General features: G+C 42.0%; 1 protein-coding gene across 2 annotated transcripts in view; it reads right to left on the bottom strand.

Moving 5' to 3' along the window:
* The window catches only part of L3MBTL3 (L3MBTL histone methyl-lysine binding protein 3), a 121,360-nt gene that overhangs the window by 107,212 nt on the left and 1,098 nt on the right, over positions 1-13,050 (bottom strand). For both annotated transcript variants that reach the window (XM_044917674.1, XM_044917673.1), the window contains exon 2: positions 10,733-10,812. The gene's annotated coding sequence lies outside the window, so the exon portion shown is untranslated. The remainder of the gene's footprint in view (positions 1-10,732; positions 10,813-13,050) is intronic.

Below are 13,050 nucleotides of genomic sequence, written 5' to 3' on the forward strand. Positions count from 1 at the left end.
TAGACACTTGGGTTGTTTCCATAGCTTGGCTATTATAAGTAAAGTCACTATAAACACAGGGGTGCATATATCTTTTCAAATTAGTATTTTTTGTTTTCTTTGGGTAAATACTGGTAGTGGAATTACTGGATCATATAGTATTTTTATTTTTTAATTTTTTGAGGAACTTCCATACTGTTTTCCATGGTGGCGGCACCAAATTGCATTCCCACCAACAGCGCGCATGAGGGTTCACTTCATTCTACATGCTCGCCAACACTTATGATTTCTTGTCTTTTTTATACTAGCCATTCTGACTGGTATGAGCTGCTATCTCATTGTGGTTTTAATTTGCATTTCCTGGATGGTTACTGATGTCAAGCATCTTTCATTCGTCCACTGACCATGTGCAAGTCTGCTTTGGAAAAAAGTCTATTCAAGTCCTCTGCCCAACATTTAATTGGATTGGGTTTTTCTGGCGTTGAGTTGTGTAAGTTCTTTATATACTTTGGATATTAACCCCTTATTAGATATATCATTTACAAATATCTCCTTCCGTTCAGTAGGATGCCTTTTTGTTTTGTTATTGGTTTCCTTTTCTGTGTAAAAGCTTTTTTTTTTTTTTTTTTTTTTAAAGATTTTATTTATTTATTTGAGACAGAGAGAATCAGAGACAGAGAGCATGAGAGGGAGGAGGGTCAGAGGGAGAAGCAGACTCCCTGCCGAGCAGGGAGCCCGATGCGGGACTCGATCCCGGGACTCCCGGATCATGACCTGAGCCGAAGGCAGTCGCTTAACCAACTGAGCCACCCAGGCGCCCTGTGTAAAAGCTTTTTATTTGGTGTAGTCCCAACAGTTTATTTTTGCTTTTGTTTCCCTTGACTATTACCTTTCTTCATAGGACAATAGCTCCGAAGTGATGGAGAAGGGTCTGCCATACCGGGAAGGAGTTGGGCCTGAAGGCCAGGCTCTCTCTGCCACTATGCTGGTCTGACTATGCACTGCAGGCCAGGCTAAGGCTTTGCAACAAAACTAGATGAAAGGCCACAGCGACATTTCCTAGTCTGTTCCTCAAAACACAACTTTTGGGAGACCACCGATTCCTGTCCTGTGATACAAAGTTTTTTTGTTGAGAGAGAGGTGGAATACCCTGGGGGTCTTCAGGACATGTACAGTGCACATCAGTAGCAGTGTGGTGATCTGTGAAGTACTGGCCAAGCCAAAGCTTCCCACGGTCACCTTGCCTTGTGACTCTATTATCACAGTGCATCGAATTCCATGGAGTCCTCCACCCCCACCTCCCCTGCCCCTGGCCTTTGGGAAAATGCTGAGCCACGGAAAATAAATTCAGGAAATAACATGAAAGTAGGTAGTATTTTAGAGAAATAAAATTGATTCATCTTCATGTTAGATTCAGCTACAAATGCTGCCTTTGGACCTAGTTCCCCACCTGCATCTGAGTGGTGAGATTCATAGTATCTAACTAAGCCTGGAGAATGCCCTCCAGACCTGCAGTCCTTGAAGTCCAGGCTGGAGAAAGCGATCCTGAGAAAGATATGGCCTCTGACTCCTCAGGCCTGTCTACCGTTTTCTGATTTCCTCTCTGATGGCCTGCACCTTCATGACCTCAGAGAGGTACACAGCCTGTAGGGGGAAAACTCACACACTCACAAGCACACGGCTACAAAGGGGTGACCGAACAAAGGCAAAAAAGCCCAAGATACATGAAGGAGATACAGACATACTGGAGCAGAGGAGTCTCTTCCAGGCATTGTCATTTTTTTCTTTTTAAGATTTTATTTATTTATTTGACAGAGAGAGACACAGCGAGAGAGGGAACACAAGCAGGAGGAGTGGGAGAGGGAGAAGCAGGCTTCCCGCTGAGCAGGGAGTCCGATGCGGGGCTCAATCCCAGGACCCTGGGATCATGACCTGAGCCGAAGGCAGACGCTGAATGACTGAGCCACCCAGGCGCCCCTCCATGGGTTTATTTCTGGTACCCTTTTTTTTTTTTTTTAAAGATTTTATTTATTTATTTGACAGAGAGAGACACAGCGAGAGAGGGAACACAAGCAGGGGGAGTGGGAGAGGGAGAAGCAGGCTTCCCAAGGAGCGGGGAGCCCGATGCGGGGCTCGATCCCAGGAACCTGGGACCATGACCTGAGCCGAAGGCAGACGCTGAACGACTGAGCCACCCAGGTGCTCCCCTCACAACTACCTCTTAAGACTGATTACATTTAACAGGCAAGAAAATTGAGGTCATGCAGCCAAGAAACAAACTTTTATCTCCCAAGACAGTGGCCCTCAGACTCTACTGCAGGCCCAGCATGTTGTATTTTAATCAACACAGAAGCCAATCTAGTGCGATGGTGACAAGCATGGGCTCTGGAGCCCGAGAGCACTTGGGTTTGAGTCCTAGCCTCATAATTTCCCAACTACTGCATAATCCTGGGCAGGGTACCTAACCTCTCTTGAGCCTTAGGCTCCTTCATCAAGAAAATGGAATGGGAATATCTACTTTACATAGTTGTAAAAACGTGTGTTTCAATCATGCACGCTAAGAGTGTTTTGCACACAGTGGACATGCAGTACATGGAGCCGCAGCTATTTTGAAGAAAACAAAACAAACAGCTCTCCAGTGTCATTTCCTCCAGGCACCAGTTTGCCCAATATCTGAAGCATACCAGGGCAGGGGAATGATAACTGCAAAGGCCAAGACCTCTGCACCACAAAGCCCTAAATGATTTCTCAGAGGAGTCCAGAGGTGAAGGTGAAGAAAAATGGGAGGTTAAGAATAATGGTAAGACTCTGGAATTCACAAACATGTAAACTTTCAAAATGAATTTGGGAAAGTGATATAAGGTCAATAACTCTTAAGTTTCGCCACAAAAGAATGTTATAACAACCAAAAAAAAGTCAGAAGGACATAATCTCCGAATGATGACCCAAGAGTAGACCACTGGCAACCTTATGGATATTTTGGCTGAGGAGGTATAAAAGCTTCCTCACATACCAACTGTGGTTCCAGGTCCCGTGAAAGGCCCGCAGGAGAAAGAGAGATGAAAGCTATAGGTCCTCCCCAAAGAAGAGAATCCTTCTCTTTACAAGTACTGGAGTATGTGTATGTGAAATGCCAGAAGAGAGACTAGGAAGAGAGAATCTACACCACCATCACAATACTTCTGACACTGTATCATGATCATCTACTTAGACGAGGCTTTGGAGGAAAGGGACCTTGATTTATTCATTTCCTTAACCCTGATGAATACCCACTGTAGGTATCAATACAATTTATCAAATGAATGAATAAAAAGAGAAGGGGAAAATGCAACAGACTAGTTGTGGGTGGGAATTAGGGAGAGGGGAAATCAGAAAAAAAAATCAAATTCATGTCCATCTATCTCATATTCTTCAGTGAAATTCTAACTCACAGCTAGGCTGCTAAGTATTTACTTGCTTTGTTGGCAGAAGCATAACATTACTGCTCCAAGAAACCCTCCTTATTTAAGTGTCAGTGGAGGACACATCAAAAGAAGTTAAATTCAAACCTCTTAAACAGGCTTATTCAATAAGGATAAGAGAAAAATCTAAACTCACACTTGAAGCATCTCTCAACAAACACATATTGCTACAAAGAAAAATTTTCCTTTCAAATCAAACATGACAGATACCAGCTTTGATATTCTACTCACCCGCCTGATAAGAACTCTGAATCACACACATACTGGAATTGAGATCCCGTTGTGGAGAGATGTAAAATTTTGCCCCCAGGGCCCAAGCTCATAGATTTTCGGCAAGCAAAACTCTAGATCATTTCCGTGTGAGAAATGAAATCTCAGTACCATCAAGAACAAATTCTTGAGAATCTGGGTCTTCTGTCCACATCTACCTTTACATAGTAGATGACTAAGGGGCAACCAATCTACGCTTCCTTTAAACATGAAATTGGTTATAGGTTGGTTCCTTCTTATTGATACTTTCTCAAAAACAGTATCTCCTGGCCATATTTTAATGACAATGATCCTATTCATGCAGCCATGGTTTATCTGATTTGCTACCTTTTCTGCCATGGAGATTATACACAAAGGGGTAGTCACCAAAAGCAACCTTTATAAAATCTCAACTTCCTGCCTTCCCGCTTGTTACTGTAAGAAGGATGAATTATTTGAGATTCTGTGGCCTAACCTACTTACTTCCTCTAAAGGAGGAACAGAAAATGAAAAATGCCTTTCAAGAAAAAAAAAATGTACATAGAAAACGAAATCACAAACTGACATTAACAGGCCTATGGCATATTTAATATACTCTCATCAAATGCTTTTATTGGAAGTTCATTTTCAGTGTACAGAGTATAAGATACCTGAATTTGAGGCAAAAATATCCTGACAAGTGCTATCATATCATCAACATCACTACACTAATAGAGTAGTAATAGAAATTTTACACCCATTAAAGGTACTCAAAGGGCATAAAAAGAACAAGAACCTGTCTGACACAGATATGTCCATGCTTATGCAAAATATGCATGAACTCAAAAAAGAAAAACTAAAAGTAGTATCTTGTTCTTTTCTCTTATTTCATTTCATAATTTTTTAAATGCTAAAAGTAGCATCTTTTTCTTACTCCGCTTCATATTTTTTATAGAACACAGAGCTAAAATTAAGAGATTTACACTTGATTTCTCTTTTGTATCTAATAAAGTAGATGTGACCAGATTTTATTTCTCTCACACGAGTCAAGTCTACAGGTTTATCTTGATAACCATTTGTAACTAAACTCCTTATCAACAGATTGAACAGCTAGGCCTCAAATCCACCAAATAAGAACATAAAGCAACAGGGTGAATTATTTAGACCACTTAACAACCTGACCACATTGATCTCTTAGGAATTTCAATTCACAGTTCAGGGTTCAGTCAGTGTAACACATGAGAGGAAAATAATCAAATGATTTTGGTGCCCGAACAATCCTACTCAAAATGTTCTACTACTGAAGTAGTTTAACGTTACAAAATTACACATAACACAAAGCTACGGTCCAATCTTAAAACAGCCTGCCTGTAGTGTGTTCAAAAAAGTTTATAGGGTGATAGAGCTTCATTAAAGGAGAAACAGTCTATTACCCTATGATCAATGCATGCAATGGTATCCCCCTAAGTCAGACTAAAGCTCTGCTTGATGGACCACAACTCATATACCAGAGATACTCTCTGACTCCCACTGCGACACAGAACCACCTAATGAATAAATAGAGACTCTTCACTTCATCTGGCAAGCATGAGCATACTCTTTTAGTTAAAGAGTATAACAGTAACCATAGCACTGTTGTTGAATGTATTATTAGTCATATTTCCTGTTTTCTTTTTTTTTAATTTTGATTCCAGCACTCTACACTCAGCCCTGCCCCCAGCTTCTCCCCACCAATATCTCTATCCCTCAATTTAATTTTTTTCTTTCCTTTTATAATCCTGCCTCCTGAGTAAATTCCATCATCTTTTATGTTCACTTTAATAAATTTAGGTCCTATCCTTTCCACTGACTGACTGATCTACATTTTTTGAGAACTAACCCTACCGCCTCATCTATTCTCTTCCTACAAAGAACAAGTGAAACCCCTTTACAAATAAGCCCAGTAATTCTCATACCTAATCTGAGTCATGTTTTCTTAACAGTTTGTGATCATTTCAAGGCCATGAGCCAGACCAAGGTGTTCTTTTCAGTATAATTCAGTAGTCGGTCTTTTCCCAATTCTTGGTTTAAAAAAGAAAAAAAAGAAAGGAAAGTGAAGAAATAGAGTTTTCTCCCCATTATTTTTTCTGATACCTGTTTGCTATTGCTTATCTTAGTAAACAAATGTATAAGAGTAAATACATTAATCTGGAAATGTGTTTTCTTAAAAATATTCTAAGAATTACTTTTTTGAAAATTAGAAACCTAAAGACATAACAAGACAATCATAAGCCAGTATCAATTTCCCTGGTCCTACCCCTTTCAAACAGCATGATATGAACTTAGACAAGTTGCTATCTCTGAGCACCAGTTTGCTCTCAAAGTGAAACAATAATACCAACTGCACAAGGTTAGGGAAAGTATGCAAGATAATACTCAGAGCTACACCAGCGCCTGGGCAGAGAGAAGGCACCCAGCAAGTATTTGTTGGGCACATAAATAAGTGAATGAATGAATGAAAGAATATAAAGTGCCTAGCTCAATGCCTGGCATTCAGAAGGCACTCAATATACAATTATACTTAATATAGCAACACTTAGCAGTGTTTTGCGGAGGACACCCCACCTCCCAGGTCTTTACCTCAGCAATACGTTTAAGGCCACATCCAGTGGTATCACCGTAGTGCTCACTGCATTCATCTCTACCTTTCCGGAGCACGAGCGCTGAGCTGTGGCTTTGTTTCGTTAGTCACCACTGTATGGTATGTGGTGCGGGTTATTTCCTCAACTGGAATTACGAACACATGGAGGCCAAGGTCTGCTGTTTCTTTGTAGCCCTAACCCATTCATTCATTCAGCCCTGTTCTTTTTTTTTTTAAAGATTTTATTCATTTATTTGAGAGAGAGAATGAGAGAGAGAGAGAGCATGAGAGGGGGGAGGGTCAGAGGCAGAAGCAGACTCCCTGCAGAGCAGGGAGCCCGATGCGGGACTCGATCCCGGGACTCCAGGATCATGACCTGAGCGGAAGGCAGTCGCTTAACCAACTGAGCCACCCAGGTGCCCCCATTCAGCCCTGTTCTAAGTGAAGATTATGTGAAGCACTCCCCAGCTGAGACTTCCAAAAAAACAGGTGCTCAATAAATATTTGTTGACAGACACAAAACACTGGCTTACAGGAAGAATAATAAAGGAAACATTTTACTATTACGTATAATACACATGTAATTCCTCCAATCGCTGCCCAACTAACCAATTCTAGGTCCACTTCTAAGGAAGTTTTCTCATCCAAGATCACCCAACTTCACTCAACTCCCTCTCAAAAGTCCTGTTCTTTCCCCCAAACCACCCTGTCTCGTCAAGGGGGAATTTCTTAAACGTCTTTCTCAACTTGACTTCATAAATCAAACTCAGTTACATTGCAAGGGTACCCTTTTCCTGGCCTTTTGCTTTCCTCCACTTGCTGCAGAGCTGTTGCTACAAGCAGTACAAACTAGTTCATAATGTGCCACTGTTTACCCATATCCTCATGTGTCAGTAAAATAATCTAACTTACTAAACAGACAACCTGAGAATATTCCCATTGGATAATGAGGTCCTTTACAAAATATATTTTCTGCGGATGCCCTGAATTTCAAGACGTCATATACAAATATACACACATATGAAGGTGTAAGTAGTTCTCTCTAAATACAGTGCCTCCCAAATAACTGGTTCTCTTTTAATACAGTGTCCCCCAAATTCTTGTGAGGAATGAGTTCCTCAATGGGAGCATGAAGAGCAATCTACACCAGGAAGTTATCCTTGTGAACACACTAGTCAAAGAAGAAAAGAACTGCCCAAACCCATCACCGTCACCGGATATATAATTCAGAAATTCCATATCATGGGTAAAGAGCTTCTTATTAATTTCTGAAGACTAAGCGTTAAAAAGGGGATGGAACATTGTGCCATGTATATACAATTATATGGCATTGTCCTGCTCAGTCAACCCAGGAATCTGTTTCCTGACTCACCGGCTCCCAAGAGTGCTGGGTCCCTTGTTCTTTCCTACTGGTACCAAGTGAAGCTTGGTTCTTAACAGAGTTCAGAGCTGTGTCCACTACTGGGGTGAGGGTCTAGGGAACTCAAGGGCAAAGACCTAGTCTTTTGGTGTTCAGCACTATAAGATATAAGAGCTCAAGAAAAATTAGTTAACTAGGAGAAACATTGCAAGAGGGATCACTCAGGTTACCCATCCTCTGAATCCCAAGGGTATCCTTGTCCCATACCACATAAAGTAACTTCTCTTATAAATTTCCCATCTTAACTGTATCTGCCACAAAAAGCCTGGGTTGAAATATATACTCTTAGAAGGGTGCCTGGGTGGCTCGGTCGTTAAGCGTCTGCCTTCAGCTCAGGTCATGATCCCAGGGTCCTGGAACTGAGCCCCGCATCGGGCTCCCTGCTCCGCGGGAAGCCTGCTTCTCCCTCTCCCACTCCCCCTGCTTCTGTTCCCTCTCTCACTGTGTCTCTCTCCATCAAATAAATAAATAAAATCTTGAAAGAAAGAAAGAAAGATAAAGAAAGAAAGAAATCTATATTCCTAGAAATAAACTACCAAACAAACTAGGGGAAACTACTCAAGAACCAACCCTCAATTACTCAAGGACTAATTCAACAGGACACATATTTCTTCTTCCCTCCACTATTGAGTTTTTGAATTCTTAGAACATTGATTGGATGTTCATCTCCCTTCTCTTGCAGAGAGAGATGAGAGATGCACTAAAACTAACTAAAACTTGTCAGGGTTTGTCAAGTTCAGTATCAGCAAATTGAGAATGATGACAGACAATACTTGTGACTTTTTCTTATCTCGGTAATAGGCGGTTAGTTATAATTAGAATAAAGTAGCAAAGGGGTCTAGAAAACCTAAGTGGAGTGGGGGGGAAGCCCTGCATGGACCTTTCCCTAAATCCAGTCATTTGCAGGACCCATTTTCTGACCCCTAGAGTATAAATCTTACTACCCCAGTTACCTATTTTCTCATGCTCATTTCCCAGCAGACTCACACAACTAAAATATTAATTACAGTACACGAATTCCCCTCACACCAACCCTTCTACTTTCACTACCCTCCCATTTCCACAATTAGGCATCATTTTAAATTTGATTTATTTCACTTACTCCTACCTATTAAATGACTAGATTGGGATAAATAAATTTCAGTTTATATTCAGCATCATGTTAAAACATGGTCCCTTCCTGCAATGAGCCAATGCTATTAAAGATAAACTCCTTTTTTCCTAAAGAAAAGAAATATCTCCTGGAAGTATTGTGACAAGTCCACATAATATATATACCAGAAACCAATCTCATAATTTTAGCCAGGATTTAAATCACTCTGTTCTACCCTTTACAACCTACTTCCTGCCCTTCACAAAACCTGACTAAGGTAAAATGGTAATATGACTACCAAACATTTGAATAAGTCTTTATAGTTCTCAAAACCTTATTTTATCCTTTCAACAAAGGAAGTGAAGCAAGCACTGTTGCCCCCATTTTCCAGATGGGGAAATCTAGGCTGGAAGAGGTAAAGTGACTGATACAATGTGATACATTTAGAAGCCAAACTGTCTTCTGATTCCCACTTTAGCACTCTATCCACAGCCACAGTGATTCCCCAAATGAAGAAAAACAATCACTGTCTTCCACTCAGCATTTCTTTTCTTTTTTTTTTTTTTAAAGATTTTATTTATTTATTTGAGACAGAGAGAATGAGATACAGAGAGCATGAGAGGGAGGAGGGTCAGAGGGAGAAGCAGACTCCCTGCTGAGCAGGGAGCCCGATGCGGGACTCGATCCCGGGACTCCAGGATCGTGACCTGAGCCGAAGGCAGTCGCTTAACCAACTGAGCCACCCAGGCGCCCCCACTCAGCATTTCTAAACATGAAACTCAGCATCCTAGGAAACACCTTCTACTCTGCTTGCACTCTACTTCTGTCTGCATGATCTTGGAGTTGCTCTCGCCCCACTGTCTCTGTTGCATCATCCACATGGACCCAATCTATTTATTTGGCTACTTACACCATTCAAGACCATCCACAAGCAGAAAATGGCAATAAACTCCCGTTAACAATCATTTTTACACCAGTAACTATTCAGTGTTGACATCTAGGTCATAGCTATCCCAGTTCCAAGATAGCCCAATGAGGATTATTATTCTTACTCAAAAAAGGTAGGACTAATTGATTTTGTTTTATTTGTTTTTCCCAAACAAGAATTAGCAACTCCTTTAATACTTAAAACAGACCAAATGAAAAGAAGGAAAAAAGGAGAGGAAAAAAATTAAATCGGGGGGTCGGGGGGTGGGGACGTATAAATAGAAAGCACTAGAGTAGCACAAATATACTTTGATGGTTTACCTAGAGAGGGCTGCCCTCTTTGCTGGAGAAAACCTTTGTCCTGAAAATGGGCCCTGAATTACTAGACATAAACCAGCAAGCACCCTCCAAAATTACCAAAGGGATCTTATTAGACAACAGCTATATTCTCTGTGAAGATATGTTCAAAAGTTGACAAGTCTATGCTAACACCTGGAAAGTCACAGCCCTTTGGCTTGATATTTGGCACAAGTTGGCCCACACTGGATTTAAGCCACAAAAGTTAAATTACTTAAATGCCCAAAAACTCTTGTTGTAAATTTCACCTACAAAATTTTAACAAGTTCCAGAATCTTCCATATCACTGTGTTACAACAGTTACATTAACTTACAAGTGCTTTGTTCTAGTTTTCCCATTTTTTCAATTTCAAAGAATAAAACTATTTGCTTTCAGTAGAAAACAGGTACAACTGAAATGAAAATTAAGAATCTATTAAAAGAGCCAGTCCAAAAATTATCCAGGACAATCTTGGAACTTTTCTTAATGTTTTATTTACTTGAGCCTCCATCACACTTCATGTCAAGACTTTCATGCATTCAAAACAGCCCCCACAAAATGATGCTTTTCTGTCAACCCTGTCCCACATTCTCCTTCCTGATCCCCAAGCACAGCTTTTAACATTTGCAAATATACCAAGCAATTTGTTTCAACAAGCAAATCTTACCTAGTGGCAGTGAAGAAATAACTCCCCGGTAGTCTTTAGGATTGCTGTCCACCCCCAAGACTTCTCCTAAAGGTCCAGCACTAATTGAAAGAGAGGAAATATAAAATCAATGATTTGTAATAAAAAAGAAGCCTTCAAGTCCACAATTAATATGTTTAAATTTTGAATCACTGACTTATTGCATAATTTCACACAATACCACTCAGTATATTAAAAATAAAATAAACTAGTTCTGGATGAGACGAAATGGATTTTATCATTCATATCATTCCCTTATCGTAAATTCCTAAATTAAAGATTCCCCCTTTGTATGACCAGCAGGTGAAAGTTACAGGGATCATTTGATTCAACTTTAATTTTTCTCAGTGCTTTTATCTTTAAAATTAAAGTTACTTTGCAGAACACACGCTAGCAAATGAATAGATATTATGTAAGCAATTTTTTCCCATGTATGTAAATATTTAAATCACAACTTAAAGTATTCAGAAGTAATATCTTAACCAGTGAAACAAAATTACACTCTTAGAACTAAAAGGGACTGCTTATTTTATGACTGACTATATATAAAGGCACGGTTAAGAAACTAAGCACCATCCTTTAATTATATTTATTAGAGAATAAAATGATCAGCTTATATAAAAGACAAATTTCAACCAAAGGTCTTTTTCATTTTTTTTTCGAAGTTTTAAACACTTTGTATTTTTATTAACATTCAAAATGAAACGACCTGCTGTGACTCCTGATTGATTAAAGATAAAGACAATAATAAATATAAAGACAAACTGTTTCTAACCCAGTTACGGACCCATCTCAAATCCCCGAATAAAAGCAAAGTGTTTTTCCCATATAAATGAAGAGGGATCGAAGCTACAGGCTCTGGGTCGTCAGAACTTATCTGCTCTCCAATTTACTAAACCTTCTATTTCTGATCGGCATCCATTCACACAACATCTGGCTGCTCGCTCAGGTCCTCTAATTACTTCCACGTCTGAATAGACTACGTAGCTACAAGCAAAGGCCAAACTTTGCTCTCGGCCTTCCGAACTTAAAGATGCGTTTAACCACTAGAGGTCTCCCCTTGGCCAGTTTTGCATGTTCGCTATTTTGCTGCACTTGAAACTTTCCGGAGAAATGCTCTACTCGAGTCAGTGTTTTTCTAAAAACTTGCGCAAAAATCCACGCGACCGAACTAGCCAGTACAGAGACTCTCGGGCTCCCCAAACCAATAAAAATATCACAAACAACGCTCTAGGAAAATCAAAATTAAAATTCGACGCACTCGCCTAGCCGTCGTCCGCCCCCCCCACCCAAAATCTTATTTCTCATCTGTTTCCCTTAACTTAAACTTAGAACAATTTAAAAAATCTATTTTTGTTTCTGTAGACTTTGAATGATTTCTAATGCATTTTCTCTGGCGGTGGACCCGAGGTGGGAAAGGAGCGGGCCAAGGGATGCAGGGAGGGGGAAGGGCCGTGCTCACAGCGCCCGAGGAAGTTGCATAAGGAAAGAGACTCCGTTTTTTGGGTCCCCTCAAAAAAATCGGCGGGGAGGGGGGAGGAAAAGGAAGGGGGGGGGGGGGAGGCGGGGAGGAGGGAAACTGAAGCGACGTTTACCTTCGTCTCCCCGTGGAAGGGTGGGGTAAGGGTTACGGTCTTCGCGACCCCGGAGGGCGACTCGTTACCCCCACCTCTCTCCGAGCGCAGACGGACAAACAGATACCCCCACCCCTCCGCGGAGAAGGCGGCTAAGAAACCGCCTGCTTTTAAACTTTCTCTCACGGTCGCACTGTGGGCCATGCTTTGACCAGAAGGGGGGGGGGAGGTAATCAAAAGGCCTTTTTCTTTAAAGGTAATTAAAGTTTTACCACCAGCACAAAAGTTGCGTCCTCCCCCCCCCCCTGCCCCCCTGCCCCCCCCCCACCGCCTCCAGGGCTCACAAGTTTTCCTCCCTCCCCCCCACCCACCAGCTCGCGGGGCGCGCGGCGGATGCCTCGGCTTCTGCGCTTCCCGATCCCCACCCCCGCCGGCCTCTACTTCCCCCCGCCCGGCCGCCGCGGCGCGAGGACGGCCCGCCGGGCCCAGGACGCGAGTGTGCAAAACCCATTATTCCGGAATGGCACACGCACGCGGCGCGAGGCGGGCGGCGGCCCGACCCGGACCCCTCTCTGCCTCCCCAATATAAGGGCGGCGTAAACAAGTTGCAGGAAAAGCAGCCCCGTGCCTCCCCCCCCCCCGCCCGCCGCCCCGGCGCGGCCGCCGCCGCCCGCCGCTACCGCCGCCGCCGCCTCCCGACACACGCCCGCGCCCGCACCCTGGCCG

Source organism: Neomonachus schauinslandi, chromosome 8, assembly GCF_002201575.2.
Source record: "Neomonachus schauinslandi chromosome 8, ASM220157v2, whole genome shotgun sequence".
In the NCBI taxonomy this organism is placed as follows: Eukaryota; Metazoa; Chordata; class Mammalia; order Carnivora; family Phocidae; genus Neomonachus; species Neomonachus schauinslandi.